General features: G+C 41.3%; 1 long non-coding RNA gene across 1 annotated transcript; it reads right to left on the bottom strand.

Annotated features, from left to right (window-relative positions):
* Positions 1-7625: 7625 nt before the first annotated feature.
* Positions 7626-12698, bottom strand: LOC123375495. Its single transcript, XR_006581490.1, has 3 exons — positions 12587-12698; positions 8870-8981; positions 7626-7736 (listed from the first exon to the last, which is right to left on the bottom strand). It is a non-coding gene; the product is annotated as an uncharacterized LOC123375495 (long non-coding RNA).
* Between the last annotated feature and the right edge of the window lie 1602 nt (positions 12699-14300).

Below are 14300 nucleotides of genomic sequence, written 5' to 3'. Positions count from 1 at the left end.
TTATTTGTTTAACACTCCTGAATCTCACTTGCAGAAATAGGTGTATTGAGTTGTGTGGTGGATTTCTATGGTTAATAATTGATGGACATTTTTTTTATTTTTTAAAAATATAAATAGTTTAATTTAATTTTTAAAGAACTAGAAACAAACCAAAGTGCTTTATAATACTTCATACAAAAAAAAAATCATTAGGTCCTAGAGGGACTATACCATCACCATATAAACTTTCACAAACTCACAATACCAATGTGTTCATTAGCTATGTGATTAAAGCAAAACACCAATGTTTGGTTGTGGATTTAAGAGAGTGTGTTTTCATTTTACAAGAGTTATTTAAAAAAAAATCAAAAGAAAAACATTACGTTTATCTTTGTAGCACCTACAAGCTGGTTTTCCCCTGAATTTCTCACAAATAAGCCCTCACACCCACATTTCATTCAGGTAATCAATGAACTATGAATATCTGCCTTAATGCCACCCCCCACTGCATTTCTGATTAGATACCTGCTTCTTTTCCAATGGATACAAGTTATGTAGCTTGAAATGTAGTACTATTTTATATTTCTGTCATCACTGGTATGACAGATTTGAGCCTACTTCAAATTGGAGCTGAGTGGGTTAATTGAAGAGTTCCCACAGCAAGACCGCGATAAAGTCCCATTTATGAGTCAGGAGTGTTACTGAACTACACTCTGTCTGTAGGCTCTGACAAACTCCTTTGGATTAGTATGGAATGAAATACAACATCTCTTTCAATAGCACATCTCCTCCACTGGGACATTGTACATGCTGAATTCTGAATGCATTTAGGTTCTGAGAATGTTGATGTCCATGCCTAGGGTTGCTCCCTCTCAGGTGCATTTGGGGCCAGATTATGTTACTCAATTACAGCCACATTGTCTAACAGAATTCGGATCTTAGTGTTCACCTCTAAATGTTAACACACATCATGCTTTTCCCACTCATTCTCTAATGGATTTCCTTGGGTCTGATTCCTGATAATGACACTCAGCAGTATTCAACCTCTGCCCATGGGCTTACAATGGAGTGCTTTCCAGATCCATTGTTGATGGTTGATCTTTTGCCCATACCACCCAGGGTATCTGCCTTTCCCCATGACATGGTGTGAGATTTTGGAATTGTACTTTTAGAACTGTTGCTTGCTAAAACTATTATCATGTATTAAGATCCCAGATTACTGCATCTGAAGAATCAAACATATGACTAAAAAGTAAACAAGTCATGTTTACTATGCAGAACTTCTGATTTACCTCAGGTAGTAATGATCTTCAGACCTTGCTTTTCACAGATTCTTATCCTGTAAATCCTTCTCTTTGTTCTTAAACAAATTGGGAGAAGGAAGGTGAGATGGAAAGCCGCATGTTGAAATGAAGTCTTCTTTTGCAATAGCTGGGCATCCAGAGTTTGATTCCATTTTTAATCTAACCTGTTGTATATACTTTTAGCCTTAGCCTGCTGCTCTTGAATAAACACTACCATTCTTCCACCTCCTTTCACCATTTCAGGTCCAGTGTGGAGAAATAACTCAGAAATTTCTGAGGGACAATCCCAGTGAGAGAAAAGCAGACAGTGATTCTATGCATGGGGGGGTGGACAGCCTTGGAAAAGGAGAAGGATAACCAGATAGAAAGCCAGGTCCTCCTCATCCTTTAGCTCTTCCTAACCTCTTTTAAGGTACTGGCAACATGGTCACACTCATTATCTTAATCCCACTCTAACCAGATGGGATTTAACCCAATTAAAACTGTCAACAGATATGATCAAATAAAGAGACATGCACTAATGCTTTAGTGCTGTCATTGAAATCTGTTTTCCTATGAAATAGCATAATACTTATAAGGTGAAATCCTGATCCCATTGAAGTCAGTGGCAGATTTTGCCATTAACTTCCTCAGGATCATAGTGTTTCTGCATACTTCCTATCCAAATGAATTAATCCTTGTACACTATGCCTTGGTAACAAGATATTGAGGAGTTACTGATATATAGTGTTACTGATATAAAGGCAGCCACAAGATTCACTTGGCCAGATTCTGATTTCTTAGCACCCTCACACTGCTATATCTCCATTGATTTTGGTGGAGTGACTCCTGATGTGCACTGGTTTCAGTGAAATCAGAATCAAGCCCATTGTGAGGATGAGTGGTTGATGATCAGATTAAAGCAAAAGTCCTAGGGGTATTTAAACTGTAGTTCATCCAGACGCTACTTGTATGTGGGTAAGGGGAGATAGGCAATAGCTTTGTATTTTATTAGTGCTGTGAAATATTGACATGCAGGTGTAAGACAGAAACTCAGCTAATGGCACCTGCTAATTGCTGAAAAACGCTAACAGAGAGTTGAACTGAACACAAATAAGTAACTTTTAGCAGACTTAGAACCATTTAAGTGACACCTTACATTTCTGCGTAATAAAGCCCCAAAGTAGTAACATAAGATAACTGTATATTGGGAATACAAAGTGATGAATTAATGGGCCCAACGCTTCAGCATCTGACACAGATACAGAAGTATGGTGGTGAGGGATCTGCAAGATGGCGGCAGACCATCATTGTGACTCCCTGATCCTTAAGCCACTGAGAACTAGTGCTGAGGTGCAACTTAGAGCAGCCTTGGCTCCCAAGGGATCATAGACACACAGCAGCACTCCAGACAGTTCTTTGCACATCATGCTCCCAATGTGTCCTCTTGCTGAAGCAAGGAGAATGGAATGGCATATAACTGCTTATGTGTAAGTAGGGGGGAAAAGCAGAATAGGATGGTGGGTTGTCAGGATCTGGCCCAAAATGTGTTGATTTTGACCCTTTTCATGGAAATAGCTGTTCCAGAATTACCCATTTGCCTAACTATTGCAAGCATACAAAAAAGTACTCACTTTTATCTGATCAGAAATACAAGCTGTTTTGTTATAGAAAGACTCTGCTCTTTATGCTTGAAATATATCTTTTGGCTTTCAGATATGGAAGCCAAGGAAACACTTAAAATCAAGGTGTCAAGTATCAGAGGGATAGCCGTGTTAGTCTGGAACTGTAAAAGCAGCAAAGAATCCTGTGGCACCTTATAGACTAACAGACGTTTTGCAGCATGAGCTTTCGTGGGTGAATACCCACTTCTTCAGATGCAAGTGGTGGAAATTTCCAGGGGCAGGTTTATATATGCAAGCAAGAAGCAAGCTAGAGATAACGAGGTTAGTTCAATCAGGGAGGATGAGGCCCTGTTCTAGCAGTTGAGTGAAATCCAAGAGAGGAGAAACTGGTTCTGTAGTTGGCAAGCCATTCACAGTCTTTGTTTAATCCTGAGCTGATGGTGTCAAATTTGCAGATGAACTGGAGCTCAGCAGTTTCTCTTTGAAGTCTGGTCCTGAAGTTTTTTTGCTGCAGGACGGCCACCTTAGGATCTGCTATTGTGTGGCCAGGGAGGTTGAAGTGTTCTCCTACAGGTTTTTGTATATTGCCATTCCTAATATCTGATTTGTGTCCATTTATCCTTTTCCTTAGAGACTGTCCAGTTTGGCCGATGTACATAGTAGACGGGCATTGCTGGCATATGATGGCATGTATTACATTGGTGGATGTGCAGGTGAATGAACCGGTGATGGTGTGGCTGATCTGGTTAGGTCCTGTGATGGTGTCGCTGGTGTAGATATGTGGGCAGAGTTGGCATCGAGGTTTGTTGCATGGATTGGTTCCTGAGCTAGAGTTACTATGGTGCAGGGTGCAGTTACTGGTGAGAATATGCTTCAGGTTGGCAGGTTGTCTGTGGGCGAGGACTGGCCTGCCACCCAAGGCCTGTGAAAGTGTGGGATCATTCTCCAAGATGGGTTGTAGATCCCTGATGATGCGCTGGAGGGGTTTTAGCTGGGGACTGTATGTGATGGCCAGTGGAGTCCTGTTGGTTTCTTTCTTGGGTTTGTCTTGCAGTAGGAGACTTCTGGGTACATGTCTGGCTCTGTTGATCTGTCTCCTTATTTCCTCGTGCGGGTACTGTAGTTTTGAGAATGCTTGGTGGAGATTTTGTAGGTGTTGGTCTCTGTCTGTGGGGTTAGAGCAGATGCAGTTGTACCTCAGTGCTTGGCTGTAGACAATGGATCTTGTATTCACCCACGAAAGCTCATGCTGCAAAACGTCTGTTAGTCTATAAGGTGCCACAGGATTCTTTGCTGCTTTTAAAATCAAGGACAAAGGATAAAAGTCAAAGTAGTTACTGATCCGGAAATACTGGCCCACAAGAGGATTTAACTAACTAGGATCCCCAGGATCAGGCACCAGATTTTACGTTGTTCATTACAATTTCCAGAATGCAAGTCCTGAATAAAACAAACACACAGATTGTGGATCTGAATATTTGTATTGCAAACAGAGGCATAAAGAGGTGAACACACTCTTTTACTTCCTTGCATGGGCAGCCACAGGGAAACCAGGAGGAAGATTGTGACTCTCTGTGACTGAATTTTGGATCTGAACCTCCAGCCCTCAGAGAATCAGAGGGCTTGTCTACACTGGGGTTTTAATTCACACTAACTGTAGTTAGTGTGCACTCAAATTACCTGTGTCCACACAATGCAAAGGCTTAAAGCATGCTAACTGACCAATTAATATGTATTCTATAGTCTGCTTTGAAAGTGTACTAAGTTCATTGCGGTTTTGAGCTAGTGTGGACTAATGTCCATGTCCATATACTACTCTTTTTCATTAGCTTGGCAGTCCACCAACTGCTATCCCACCCTGCTTTGCATGCCACCAGGACTGGCCTGCCTGTGTGCCCTCTAGGGGTCAGGTTTATTGGATGCCACCTCCCCATTTAAATTCTGGAAAAAAGCCAGGATTGGTCCATTTGCTCCTACAATTGCATAGCTTGGCATTCCAGCAGTACTATTACTATTGCTAGTATCAGTGTTAAACAATGCCTTGTGCACCCACATGGAACCATGCAGAGTTCCAAAATCTCCATACTATCAAGGGAGAAGTGAAAGTGCAGGCATGTCTTTCCAAAAAAACACCAGAAGAAAGAAGTGTACCAAGCCATCTCTAAGCAGATGGCTGAGAAGGGTCCATCTCTCTATGAGGCAGCCCAAAAGGAATAGTTGATAATTATAAATTCACATTCACAGAAAATATTCTACTGCCAAGTCCACTACAGTTCCATTAAGTACTGACATTTATGTGTTGGAATGTTTAACATATGCCACATGAAAACAACTTATATAAAATAAAGACTAATTTAGCCTTGATCCTGCAGTAAACAATGAATTAAGTATCAGACAATACTTTGCCTTCAAGTAGGGTCACTTTGCAGGAGTAGCCAACAGAGCTGTGTGAGTATCTGAGTTTTCAGTTCACAGACAGTTAAAATGTAAATGAAACATTTTGGGATTGTCTATGCAGTAAGGTAATGCACACCACAAGGATGTTTTTTTCTAAAACACACCACCGCTTTGCACGTTAATTGGTTGGACTAGACCTTGATAGTGCCCACAAAAAGTTCCTTTTTGTACTTTAAATGTAGTTGGTCTACATAAGGCGTTCTCAAACTAGGGACCTCTCAGGGGGTCACAAGGGTACTACATGGGGGGTCGCAAGCTGTCAATCTCCACCCCTCCACCGCTTTGCCTCCAGCATTTATAATGGTGTTAAATATATTTTAAAAGTGTTTTTAATTTATAGGGGGGAAGTCACACTCAGAGGCTTCCTATGTGAAAGGGGTCACCAGTACAAAAGTTTGAGAACTACTGGTTTACACTGACCAAGTAACATGGAACACATTAGGGTGCTTTAGAAATTACCCTCCATGCCCTGTCATGTGCATTCTCCTACCATGTAGATAAGCTCTTTGTTTCAGGTCAAACAAAGCCTGAAATGATTTTTTTAAACTTTTTGATTCACCAAAATTTTCCAAAAAATTCTGTGTTGGGTTAACACAAAGCAATTAAAAAAAATTAGTGTTTTTTTAAAGTTTTTCAATTTTAAAATTTGATGGAAATTTCAGAACAAAAGTTCAGGAAAAAACTCAGATGCTTTTGAACTGAAATAATCAAATGTTTTGTTTTTAAAATGTCAAAACAAAACACTGACATTTTCTGAATTTCTTTTTGTGGGGGTTACACTAATTCACAGAAAGTTGTGGTGTCACTAAATCTGCATTTTCACTGAAATAGAAATTTTGGCTGAAAAATGTCATCTACCTCTACCAGGTAATACTCTTGGAGGGCTATCTTTTCATAGGCTACAGTGTGCACTCCACAGTCTCTCCCCATGAGTCTAGCCTAGCTTTGTTGTGCAGTGTCATGTGAAGAAGAGAGGAGATACATGGACCAGCACTCTCCCCACCATATCTACAGGGGTAGCTGTACTGATGGCACAAGTCTGAAGCACTCTGCATGCTCAGAGGTGAGTAGGGATTGTACTTCTAGCAGACTCTTATACAGAGGAGAAAGAGAAAGGGGGAAGACTCCTTGTGTCTCCTTTTTTACCCCATTAGAATAAACATTCTAGCCACACATTTTTGACAACAATGCTTGGAACTGTGAAGCGAAACAAGTCCAGTTTTTCAAACCAGCTGTCTAAAGTGTGACACCTAGGCCCAGATCTTCAATGGTATTTAGGCACCTAACTCGTGTTGATTTAAATGGGAGTTAGATGCCTAAAACATATAAGGATCTTGGTCATAAATCTGCAAACCCTAGATTTCCACACTTGCCCAGAATCTCTCTGGTTGCAATGGGGCTCCATGAGGGCATTCAGAACTACCCATGCAAAGCTTGTTGCTATATGCAGGGGCGGCTCTACGTTTTTGGCCACCACAAGCAGTCATGCCCGGGAGGCGCCCCGGAGCCGCGGGAGCAGCGGACCTCCCGCGGGCATGACTGCGGAGGGTCCGCTGGTAGCGCGGCTCGGCTGGACCTCCCGCAGCTGCGGACGGTTCGCAGGTCCGGCGGCTCCGCTGGAGCTGCCGCAGTCATGCCTGCGGGAGGTCCACTGGAGCCGCGGGACGAGCGCCCCCTCCGCAGTCATGCCTGTGGCAGGTCCGGTCATCCCGGGGCTCCGGTGGACCTCCCGCAGGCATGACTGCGGCAGGTCCGCCGGCCCAGCCTGCCGCCCCCCCGGGAAAGGGCCGCCCCACGCGCGTGCTTGCCGCGCTGGGGTCTAGAGCCGGCCCTGGCTATATGGTGACCTATATCTATTCAAGGGTAGTGGGTAATCTGTGCTTTCAGATAGAGAAGATATAATATAAATGTAGGAGATGTAGAATATAAATATATTATAAAATAATTATTTTCAAAAAGCTTTAAAATCTGTGGGCTGAGTTCATTCCTGATGTAACTCTACTGAAGAAGAAAGGATTTTACATCACAAAGCAGTTTGGCCCGCTAGGCATATTATCTTTTAAAATTTTTAGTACCATGTAAACAAACCCACTTTTCAATGAATGCCCCATTTTAGACATTTTATGATCATATACAAAGACATTTCTAGTTGCATTATGAAAACACAATGCATCAATGTGACTTGTCATGATTCGCCATCCTGAAAGAGTTCTGTTTAGCTTGAAAGTTTATTTCTTTCACCAACAGCAGTTGGTCCAGTAAATGACATTACCTCACCCACCTTTTATCTCTGATATCCTGGGGCCAACCCAGCTACAACACTTGAAACATCCTGAGAACAGTCAAGCCGATAAAATTCAAAGACATCCACTCTGGGTTGTGTATTTTGGCACTGCGGACAGAAAGAGCAGAAGAGATTAGCATGGTCTTACTTAGAACCTCTAGGTGTGCCCCAGACTCCTTGGGAACACATTGAAATGATTTGAAAACATTCCCATAAGTAAAATAGTCCCCCAATTTTCTCTTTCAGAAATCATGTCTCAGAGCTTTAGACAATCAGAATTCCCACAAGGTTGAATGTTATCTCTGGATATCATTAACATCAGTGACATTATTAGTAGTAAATATTTGCCCCCATAGCCATTAAGAGCCACAGCCATGTTCCAGGAAGTAAGTGTGTTAGGTACTGTACAAACTCATAACTAAAAGATGGTCCCTGCCCCCCAAAAATTTATACTGGGTAACTGATGGCAGAATTTAGCACCGTAATTTCAGTTGGATACATTCTTATGGGGAAATTCATGCCCAAGAAGGAAACAAGTGGCATTTTAGATAAACTAGAGTGGGTGAAATCCTCCACTATGGTAGGATCAGAATTACTGGAGATCTACAAAACATTCCAGTTGGAGTAATCCCACCAAAAGTATACAAATGGATTTGTGTCTGCCCAATGTTAAGTTAAAAACTAAACTTATTTCACATAACATTCACAACATAAGCCCATGTGGCAAAGCTATACTTTTACTCTATATACTATTTACTCTTTATACTCTAGTTTAAAAGAGTGGAACAGGAAGTCTCATGTGTGCTTGGGTTGAAGAGCAATCAACAAATGCAGATGATCAAATGAATGTACAACGTCTGCAGAACAGGCTACTAAAGATATTCTTAGGAATTTGATGAGGTATTTAATGGATTTGGATTCATTTATATGGATCCCAGTGTGCCCCCAAAAATTCAAGCACCACTTAAAGTCTCATTAGATCTGAGAAATAGTGTATAAATTGTACGTTCCCAGATGGTAAAATTAGATGTTGTGAAGCATGTATTTAATTTAATTTGATTTCATTTGATTTAAATACAAAAAGGAAATCAGTGTATATTTGGGCCCTGTCACATGACTGGGGTATTTACCTTTGTTACCCTTATCCACCCAGATGACTGGGGTCAGTATATCCTGTGTATAAAGCACTGATTACACATCGCATGAGTTAATTGTGATTAATCGACAGCTCTAGCTGTTACCTGTGTGGTTTTCTGTACAGATACGGGACTCAATCTGAAGCTCTCCAATGCACGCCGTCCGGTGTATGTGTTTATTCCATGCCAGGCTGATTCAAAGAGACAGCTAATATGCCTGCAAGGAGATAAAATGATCAGAATTTTAAGTCTGTATTCCCTTTCCTTGTGTTCTGGCCTACTGGAGCTCATGGGCTTAACATTTCCTCTATACAAGGCAAAGGGCACTTTCTGGGAGGAACAAGGAATTGGTCACAGCATGTCTCATATTGCGTACCCTGAGCTCTTCTTTCCACACAGCTGCGGCTCAAGTTCAAGGGACCTCAGGCAAAGAATTGTGTTAATGAAATATTAAGGCTGAGATTTGACTTGCACCAAAGTTAGCAAATTCAGTCTTACTGTTCCCAACTCATAACTTTAACTGTACCCCTTTGGGATATTCATTGCAATACGATGTATAATATAATTACACAATTACATAGCTCTGGGCAATAGGAGATACTTTTCAACAAATAATACTGGATAACAGAATGCAAAAGAGCTCATTTCTGTTGGTACGTCCAGTACTATCACTGAATTTTGTACTCGGCCCCTTAATCTATCAATTTTAGATGCTTATAGTTAGCATTTTATACTGCATATACTTGGTTACTCAAACTTTTTCATTATGTGGTGCATATCTTAAAGAAAAGTTGTCCCATGGACCATTCCCCCTCCCATTCTTGAGCCTACAGCCCATGTTACCCATCCCATTTATGTTCAGACAACATCCATCTGACCACTAAAGCCATTGTCTGCATGGAAAAGCAATATTAGGAAATGTTAGGTATTTGTTAATGCAATCTAGTATCTGGAAACAAGGAGGGGTCAGCATTGTGTGACCAGCTGGCTCTACACAGAGCACCAAAATGTGCTGTGTAGCCCATCAGGAGCCAATGGATCCAGTTTGGGAACCCTGACCATATACTATTTTCTTAGGTCAGGTACTGAAATACTCCAGTATACTGAATATCAACTACGGGCAGAGTGACAGTTACTAGTTGGGAATGCTGGGCCAACTTCTTGGCTGGTGTATGTCAACGTAGTTTCACTGAATTCAGTGTAGCTACATCAGTCTATACCAGCGGAGGATTTAGCCATCAACACTTCATCTCCTGATCTGTGCAGTTAAAATGTCACCTTTAATTTCCATTACTGTTGTTTTTTATTGTTACTATATGTTGTGTCTTGCCTGCTAGCGCAATGTTAGTGCTCCACAGTATTATGTGGGACACATGGGTTTGTTTGCTGTTATTTCATTCCCCAAGTCTTCAACAAGTTCAGCAACAACAATGCCGCTAGCCTGCAGCCGTATTATGATTCACTTTGATCTTGTCAGATCTTATAGGCTCAGTTAGAGTGGGGTTGGATGGTAGTTGGACATATTTCTATGGCAAATATGAGCAGGTGGGATGCTTGTTTATTTTGTATCCTGGACTGTAATTGCTAATTCATCTCTTTTAGCAAAGGATCTCAAAATGGAAACCATATTTTCCAACAAATCCACAAAGATTTCCCTGCTTCAATGGTTCCACCTCATGGTCCTGGGTTCCTTCGGCCAATGGGACAAATGGCTGGTTTCTAGCTCTATCACTTCCCCTTCTGCTTCCAATCATGAACAAGAGGAGGCAAAGACTGGGGGCATCTTCATCTTCCCTTAGCACAGAAAAGCCATGGCCAAGTTTTCACAGTTCTATGGCTGCACTAAGTCAGGTGTAAAAAGTTTTTGCCTTCCATTCTTCAGCTCTAGAGCAGGATGGAAGACAGTGGATGGAAATAAGTGGATTTGAGGGGAACAAAGAGAAAGAAAGAGAGATAGAGAGAATGAGGGAAAGATTGTGAATAGGGAAGACATGAAAAAAGAAAAAAGAAGAAAAATACTTATGCACAACTACCATCTCCATATCCTGTTAATACAGGTTCTGAGTTATTGTCTGGTCTGTACGTTTCTAGGGGCAGGGACTTGGTCTTCCTCTATGTTCTTTGCTGCACTGAGCACATTGTTTGCTGCTTAACAAATAAATACTACTATTAATAATAATATGAGGAAAGGTGTGGTGGGGGAGAGAGAGAGAGTGACTGAAGGGGAGGATGGAGAGATTGAATGGCCATGGAGGAAGAAGGGTGAGAACACATTGAATGAAAACAAAAGAAGGATAAAAAAGGAGTTAGAGAGAGAGAGAAAAAGAGAGGAAATTATACTGAAAAAGATGGAGTGAAAGATAAGTTATAGAAGGAAGGAAAAAGGAAAGAAGGAAGCAACATATAGTGCAAGTTACAATTTTAAAATTATTTAAGAGTTGAATACCAGAATGATACACTTAATCCCAATAACCTCTACAAGCACAGCTATATGTGCCTTTTCCTTCTATAGTTTGACTTTCCTGTCATCTTTTTCAGTGTCTACACATAGATGCGCACACACCTTCCCCATTCCCAACCTCACCCAACTCACTCTTTCCCATTCGTTCCCCCAAGATAGTATAAATATTCCCTCAGTGCCAGTGCTTAGTGCTTTAGGGAACAGAAATACCTGGTTCTGTTCCTGACTCTTTAAAGGGTGCTGCATACTCCCTATGCACCAGCTGTCCAGCTCACTGTCCAACTTAGAGTAGAAGGATGGTTGAAGCCATACCTTCATCTATTCCCCTCACCTCCATGCCTCTTCCCACCCCCTTTGAGGCATGGTGCACCCCAGGGCAAGCAGCATTTTGGTGGTAGCCCTGCACTCCCCTCAAAAAAACAGAGATTAAATTCTGCCACGCTTTTATACAGGCTTTGTGGAGGCCCTTACAGGGCCTCTGCACAAGAACTTACCAAAATATAACCCTCAAGAGGACAGCGCTTCTTGAAATTCCTGGCGGACTCTGCTCCACAGGATCTGAACAGGCTCCCGCCCCCCGTCCCTCGCCCCACCCGGGGCTGGACTAAAAAATTCAAATTAGCCAAGAAATTAGCTTCTTACCTGCCACATCCCCTGGAGCAGAGTCCGCAAGCTTGTGGGTGGGAAGAGCCCATTTTAAGTTGTACTTGTTTAAGAATGTTAGTAATGATCATGTCATTAGTTCTTGGGATTGTATGCAGTGTCCAAGGCAATGGGACACATCACGTATAGCTCTAAGTGAACAAAAATAAATGGACTGTGAGATGACAAAAGATATGTGGCAAAGGATCTGCAAGTGCTGGGGAAAAAAAAGAGATCCTCAAGCTCAGGAATTTCAAGAAGCACTGTCCTGTGGAACCTCTTCCTATAGGTCTGGTTCAAACCCTCCTTGACTCTCCTACCCTGTATAATCCTGGTTCTTCATTGCTGAGAACCTGCTGAGAAGTTCCACTGGCTCACAGGGAACTGGGCACATGCTGTACAGCTGCTGCCCTCACCCCATTTCATTGTTGTCTACCCCCAGTGCAAGAGTGTCATATGCAGCCATGCCTGTTAATGGTATTCATTGACTTTTTGTTAACATTTGTACTGAATAGCCCAGTGGGATGTTTGTATAAGATGATGTATGAGTGAGACTGTTGTTATTTCATGAAACAGAAGACCTTTCACAGATCCAGAAACTGAGTTTATGCAGAATTCTAAAAATACCCTACTAATGGGTCTCTGCATTATAAGAGTTACCTATGGAAGATCTTTGAACTTAGTATGAGATAAACTTATAAGGGCTTGTCCACACTTACCGGGTGATTGGCATGCGGTGCTCGATGCATCAGCGGTCGATTTAGTGGGTCTTCACTAGACTCGCTAAATCAACCACAGATCGCTCTCCCATCGACTCCTGTACTCCACCTGAACGAGAAGCACAAGGGGAGTTGATGGGAAGTGCAAGGGGAGTCGACGTTGCATAGCGTGTACCCCGTGGTAAGTAGATCTAAGTACCTCAACTTCGTCTACGTTATTTATGTAGCTGAATTTGCGTAACTTAGATTGATCTCCCCCCGTAGAGTAGACAAGGCCTTAGTATGAGATGATGTAGTATCCCAGTATGTCTAATAGGTATCTGTTACCAGATCAAAGAGACCTAATAGAACAATGTTAGCCAATATGATGAGACTTTTTCATTCATTTGCATATTTGACATTAGTACATTAGAGTGTCCTATATCCAAAAATAACTGCTTGCCTTTGTTTCCAGTGTTGTTGTAGCCATGTTGGTCCCAGGATACAAGAGAGACAAGGTGGGTGAAATAATATCTTTTATTGGACTAACTTTTGTGAAAAAAGAAAAGCTTTCAAGCTACACAGAGAAGAAGAGCTCCATGTATCTTGCAAGTTTTCCTTTCACCAACAGAAGTTGGTCCAATAAAAGTTTTTACCCTACCTACCTCATCTCTCTGTTTTCCTTTTGTGTCATATATCATAATTTCTTTAACAGTTTGCCTTTGCCAGTAAGTGTCTTCAGTATGGTAATCATGAGCAATGACAAAAAGTAATATCTCTTTTATTGTATGAAAAGGTAGGTTCCCTTGGTTTATTGCAACCCCCTTTAAGTGTTACAATATTGATTATTTAAATATCTGTTGCTGCTCAGTTCTGAGTCTCAGACTGACTGACAGATCCCATTACTTTATCTGCAGAGGAATTCAGATTTGTTAAAGTTATGAAAAACAGTGCTGTGTACGAATCATCAATCTTGCTTCGTTTTTAGCTGTGAGATGTAATTGAGACAGCTGGCATTTCCTTGACATGTTGTACGATGTCCCCCAAATCTCTCATCTTTCTAGACTTGACAGAAAGAAAATTAATCGCACAGATAGTGATTTGTCATTTTGAGGATTATTCAGGCAGCCCAGTAACACCAAAAGTACTAAATGTGCTCCTCGCCATAGTAATTTGTGCACAGATTCCACAGTAACATAAGGACCAGAGTAGCATTTGATAGGTTACATAGTAAGTTTAATAGGTGCATTTAACTGGTGGGTACTTATGAGATCAACTCTCAGTGCTGGGCCAATACTTCCTGTTTGCCTTAAGATGGCAGTAGTGCACTCCCACTCTGAAAATGGAGGGGGAAATGCCTGTAGCTCACAGTCACATTGGAATTTATTTTTGTATATAAAAAGTTTTGTAGAACAGAAAAAAAATCAGAAAAACTTTTAAATCTTAATTCTGTGTTTAATCTAATGGAAGCTTTGGCGCTGTTAGAAGGAACAAAAGTTATTGGTAGGGTGGCACAACTTCTATACGCCACAAAAGTCTGATGCGATAGCGGGAGTGACACTGCAAAAAAAAATCATAAATCACAGCTTCCAAAGCTGCTCTGTATTTCTTAAAGACTGGTTTCATTTTACTGTTTCATTTACTTTATGGATGCTCGAGACTTAACAATAACCTTAATGTATTGGACCCTTGGTTTTAAATTAATATCACTGAACTTAGGACTGATCAGTCTGGT

Source organism: Mauremys mutica, chromosome 1 (genome assembly GCF_020497125.1).
Source record: "Mauremys mutica isolate MM-2020 ecotype Southern chromosome 1, ASM2049712v1, whole genome shotgun sequence".
NCBI lineage: Eukaryota > Metazoa > Chordata > Testudines > Geoemydidae > Mauremys > Mauremys mutica.
Note: the sequence above shows the minus strand (reverse complement) of the source record. Positions and strands in the feature narration are given on the sequence as shown.